General features: G+C 39.5%; 1 long non-coding RNA gene across 1 annotated transcript in view; it reads right to left on the reverse strand.

Moving 5' to 3' along the window:
• Positions 1-2,404: 2,404 nt before the first annotated feature.
• The window catches only part of LOC141810174 (uncharacterized), a 32,212-nt gene continuing 28,616 nt past the window's right edge, over positions 2,405-6,000 (reverse strand). The window contains exon 3 of the long non-coding RNA XR_012600055.1: positions 2,405-2,490. This is a non-coding gene — a long non-coding RNA (uncharacterized LOC141810174). The remainder of the gene's footprint in view (positions 2,491-6,000) is intronic.

Raw genomic sequence — 6,000 nt, forward strand, 5'->3', positions numbered from 1 at the left:
GAAGCTGCGACAGAGTAGCTTCTCTTTAGATGCTGACTGAATTAGCTCTGTTTGTTTGTTTTTTTGTTGTCCTAAGAGTTTCCAAACCCATCTAGGTTTTCTGGGTATTTTAGCAGTTGTGTAAGATTTTAATCGTTTTTTTAACTTGAGGGGTTTGTCATTTTAACTTGTGCTTTTGTTTTTGTTTTGTTTTGGTAATAGTTTAATTTGTTGTGTCTTGTCCTGTAGCTCTTGTTGTACGTGAGTCGACGCTGCTTAAAGTCACTGTGAGGAGTTTTTAAGTGATCTTGAAAAAGTCTCCCTCTAGATATCTGCCTGATCCTAATCCACACTTAAAAATGAGATTATCAACACCAATATTACTGGTTAGTAGGGATGTGTATCAAGTTAGGTACTTTTCTAGGTACCGACTGCATTCTGTCAAAAGTATCTGGTACTGATTCACATAAAATCAGAAGGTACCATGTTTAGGTACTTGAACACATCCTTGTGACTGTGAGGGAGTGGAAGAGTGGGTGATTTTCCATGCTGGACATGAACACAGCATTTCAAGGTTATATCCTGAGGAATAAATATGTTAAATTGAAAAAAAATATCATATTTTTTTGGGTTAACAAATTGATATTTTTTACCACATAGACACAAAAAGTACCGAAAATTGGTACGGTTGAGTACCGGTACCAGTTGCCAGGTACTGAAATGTGAAAGTTACCCATCCCTACAGGTTACAGATTATTTCAAAATTCTACTTTGTAGCTTCCCGATCAGGTCGATCAGGAACAGATTGATTTACAACACGTCTAAGTCTCCATGACAACACCACGCCAGCTGATGAAGTTTATCAGAGAGAAGAGAGATCTGAGTTTTTCTCTGCTGGAAACGATTTCTGTGATTAATTTAGTAGTGATGGTGGACACTGGAGCCTAACTGTCAGACAGAAAAAGATTTAAGGACAAAAAGAAGCTAAACAGAAAGAGTGACAGAGTAGGAGCTAAAGGCTAAAACATGATCTAAAGGCTAAAGCATGACCTATATGATAAAACATGGGCTTAAGGCTTAGTAAACAACTAAAGGCTTAATAGTAAGTTAAAAGCTAAATCATGAGCTATATGCTACAACACAGGCTAAAAGCTAAACTTTGGCTAAAGGCTAAACTTTAGCCAAGGGATAAAACACATGCGAAAGGCTAAAACAAATGCTAAAGGCTAAACTTTAGCCAAGGGCTTAACACAGGCTAAAGGCTAAAAAACAAAATCTAAAGGGTAAAGCTCAGGTGAAAGGCTAAAACACGAGCTATGGCTAAACTTGAGCTTAAGGATAAAACACAAGCTTAAAGCTCAAACATAATGAAAAGGCTAAAACACAAGGGAACGGATAAACATGGACTAAAGGCTGAAATACAAGCTTAAGGCAAAAACAAAATCTAAAAAGATAGAACATGAGTTAAATGCTAACAAACACCTCGCTAAAAGTCATTTATGACAGCGTGTGTGAGACTCGGGGCCAGAAGGTGGCCAGTCACATTAAAACAGATCCTCCTCATGGCAGATTTAAGGAGGAAATAGATCTTAAAGACTCCTGTTTGAGAGTTAAACCGTGGCCTGAGCTGGGGACGCTGCTCAGGATCATCTGGATGTCGTTTCCCTAAAGATCTGAGAAAAGCAGTGACACATGAGCTCACTGATGATAGAGAAATTCACATTTTCAAACATTTACTCCAAAGATGACAGCCACGCTGCTTTGATAAGAGGAAGATCTGACTCCTTCTTGCTTTGTCGAGGCAGCTAATGCTTCATGTAAATCAGGAACTCCTGCTCGGAGTGAAAGGATTATCATGTCACTAAATGAAGTCCTGCTGGAGAGGGAAGAGGGGAGAGGGAGGTAGGTGGGATGTATTATTGAAATCCTTCATTTACTGGCTAAGCCAATTTGGTGCTGAGGCAAGAAACATGGGTGGCAATAATTCGGGGGAGGAGACGCAGTCTGCTGGGGATAATGGAAGATGTGCCGTCAGTGAGGAGCAGGAGATCCGTCTTAGCCACGCAGCGGCAAAGGAGCGACGTCTGCAGCTGCTCCAGCAAGGAGAATGTTCATAGCAACCAATAAAACCTCAGTATGAAGTGATTACACATGGCAAGGCATTAATGTTGGCCTGGTTTTTCAACTAGCAGCCTGTTTACAGCTGCAGAATGGATGAAGGAAAAAAGAAGAAGGAGGGGATTTATTTCAAAGCACCAGAGGATGAACTCTTGCATGTTCTCACCTTTACCAAACCTCTACCACATTTAAGATTCATAACTAATTTGCTGATTCCTGATCAGACACCAAACCGAAACAACAGTGAGTGACACGCTTACCACGTGATGTCCTCAACTACTCGTCTCTGCTGCATGCGTACGTTCACCCGGGCAGGTCCCAGTATTCCTCAGACTTTTCTCAGTGACACTTTACCATCCAGCTTCCACTCAGTCTCAACACTTGCAGTCGTATCTGTGATATAAAACAACACATCGTGTTACTGAACTCCAAAAGTATGCGTCAGGTCAGAGGGTTACTGTGTGCTGTGTCATTGGCCGAAAACAACCACCTGATACTGATTTCTTTTGTCTTAACTTTCAGAAATAATGGTGTGGACTTTAAGTAAAATATGGAGGACTCATGTAAAGGAAACTTCATTTCAAATGTCATTAAACCTTTAAATTCCTTGTGGTTTTTATGCCTGTCACATTATTCAGAGTGGGAAACTCCACAGCTCTGGTCTATAAAAGCCCATATCTGCCTCTTTTTTTCTTCTCTTTCTCTCTCTTTTTTATTTTTGTTTGTTTTTTCAAAACAAAAAATATGAGGTTAAGCCATAACTGTTGGATAAATTCAAAATTATGACATTTAAATCAAATTTATAAGATAAAAACTGAGATAATGAGATTTAAAAAATTACAGTTTTAAGGTAAAAATTCATAAAAATAAGTCAAAATTATTAAATAAAAAAATCTATATTGTGAAATTTAAAAAAAAATCAAAATTATGAGATTAAAAAGTCATTATTTTAAGGTAAAAATTCATTAAAAAAAAGTTTTGAAAATCAAAACTATGAGATTAAAAAAATCACAATTTTAAGGTAAAAATTCATTAAAAAAATGAGTTAAAAAAGACAAAATTATGAAAGTAAAAAAATCAGGTTTATGAGATTAAAAAAAATCAAGATTATGAGATTAAAAAAAATCAAGATTATGAGATTAAAAAAAATCAGGATTATGTGATTTAAAAAGTCATAATTTTAAAGTAAAAATTAATTCAAAAAAGTTTTTTAAAAGTCAAAATTATGAGGTTTAAAAAATTGACTATGAGATTGAAACTCATAATTTTTAAATAAAAATTTATAAAAATGAGACAAAAGTCAAAATTAAGAGGTTAAAAAGTTGACATTATCAGATAAAACGTTATTATTATGAGGTGTATATATAGCCAAAATTACGAGATAAAATAAAATTCATGATTGTGAGATAAAAAGTCAAAATAATGAAATAAAATAAAAATTACCAATCATGAGATAACTAGTGGAAATTGTTTTATTTTAATAAAAAGCAGCTTTATTCTTATTTATTTATTTATTTTTAGATAAACACAGCGGTCCCAGGAGTTTTCAGGGTCCTCTCTATTCAGATCAGTTTGTTTCATAAACAGCAGAAATCTTCTTACATGAGCTCTGATATTTAAGAAAATCAACCTTTTAGTGTTTCCAAGCTTAGCCCAAAGTGCTCTGTAACATTTCACCATTGTAAGCCTGTTTTTTTGTAACTTTCTCCAGCGGAGAGTAACAGGCAGCGGCTGCAGCTCGGAGTGACACGCTGACGGAGGCTGGGATGTATGCAGGTGGTGTTTTAACCTGATCAAACCAAAGAATCACAATGAGCAAACTCACTGTGAGGAGGGATTTGCATAAACACTAGGTACGGCTCTGAGTGGGACTGGGTTATGACACACATCCCATGCCATCAGCCTTTGTGGGAGGACCATTTGCATCCATTTGAATATTTAGTCAGCTCAGATAAACTGTTTGAGATCATTTTGATTTCAATCCTGCATCTTAAATAACATCTGGAGGGGAGTCACGGATATTTGTTTCTGCTGGCTTCACACGTTCATGTCGGCTTGATGAGGAACTTTTTCTATTTCTGTAATTATGAATCAACCGTCTAACAGGATGTGGGACTCATTTGAGGTTTGATGTCTTTATTAGTCGCTTTGTGGTGAGTTTAACTGTCTGTGAAGCCAGAGCAGCACCCTGCGCCGTCTATCACTCCTGCTGCTCTCCAAAAGTCAAGGTGTCAGACTTTCGTCAGAGTTTCCCCGAATAGGAGGGTCATGCTGTAATTAAGTGAAAATTATGCTCGCACTCAGCTCCTCTCCTCCTCCTGCTTGTTCCCTGTGAAGATATCTGACAGCTCGGGTAAGGGGTGAGGCAGATATCTCACAGCGGAGAGCTGAGCGTGGGCAAACTCAGCCAACACTCAGCGAGGAGGGCTGAGGCCCCATGGTGGCTGCCCCAGCGTGACCGGTGGGATAAACACACCACCTACGCTAAAAGCCTTACAAAAGAGACGCGGCGAATCCAAACAGCTGTGACATGCAGCATGCACCCTGTGACTCTGGGATGAAGGAGGTTTATTTATGGTTTGGATGGAGGAAAGGCTGAAAATACCTGACGCTGGAGCTTTCAGCGCTCTCCCAGCTGAGATCTCTGCTGTACGCTAATTCAGTCTGTGTACGGCTCGTGTTCCTACACTTACAGGGAATTCACGCTGGGCTTTTTCAGCTAGAGGTGGAAGACATGTATAATCGAAAAAGGTTAAGTGCTGGTGCGAACGCGTTGGTCATTTTTGCTCACTTCTCCCTCCATTAGCGTGGAGGCTCCACTGGAAACAGGCCTGTGGTTAGATTTTATATTTTACTCCTACCTCCGATGGAAAATCTGCTCTACACGCGTGATTCAAAGGCTTATTCAGCCTTGTCAGCTCAATTTAGTCATCATCAACATGTACAATGAGCTGACACAGATTTGAGGTTGTGTGACGGATTGATTTCATTTGAATATCACAGTAATTTGACATTACAGTCAGAGGAAAGTGCTTGCTGAGCATGTCCCCGTCCATCACGTTGATGATAAAGACTCACACACAGATACGCAGCTCTGCGCTCACACGCTCACAGTAAGGACGTGTGTTTCTGCCAAACGTGGACTCCGTGAACAGAAGCTGAGGATGTAGTATAAACTTTACAGAAAGCTCACTTTGAATAATTCAGATTTGAGAGTACTCAGCATGCAGAGCAGGCCCCACCAGGCCCTTTATTAACAGGCTTGGCTGCGCCCCGTGAAACCATGAGATTCTCTGACTCAGTGCCATCGCTTATACAGTCAGCAATCCTCTCACCTGTCTGCACTCGTACTGGCAGCCGCTTCCTGCCCAAAGGGGTAAAAATAACCAGTTAATTATTCATCTGCTGGAAGTGATGCCGTCTTCCATCATGAGAAACGTCTTCAGTTATGTCTTAACTGGATGCTACAGATATACAGGCCTGATACCGATGAAGAGGAGGGAGAGGAGGGAGAAGCAGCTCCCAGAGATGAAGAGGGTGGAGCCTGGTTATGATCTCTGTGAACATCTGTGTGAGTCTGTGAATGAGGTATGACTGAAACATGAGCAGGTGTTTGTCTGATGAGTCTCCAGTTTTAGGACCAATACCTCCAAAAATATAGTTATCTACCAATCCATCTATCAGATGCATTTATCCTTCCATGCAAATATCCATCCACCCTTCAATCCATCCATCCATCAATCCATCAATCCATCAATCCATCCATCAATCCATCAATCCATCACTCTGTTAATGCAGATGCATCTATCCTTTCATTAACCAATCCATGCATTTATCCATCCAACCATTAATCCATCCATCCATCCATCCATGTAATAATTCATCCATCCATCCATCCATCCA

This window comes from Halichoeres trimaculatus, unplaced genomic scaffold (assembly GCF_033239565.1).
Source record: "Halichoeres trimaculatus isolate MK-OKI-2021-1 unplaced genomic scaffold, fHalTri1.1 fHalTri1_scaffold_20, whole genome shotgun sequence".
Classification (NCBI taxonomy): domain Eukaryota; kingdom Metazoa; phylum Chordata; class Actinopteri; order Labriformes; family Labridae; genus Halichoeres; species Halichoeres trimaculatus.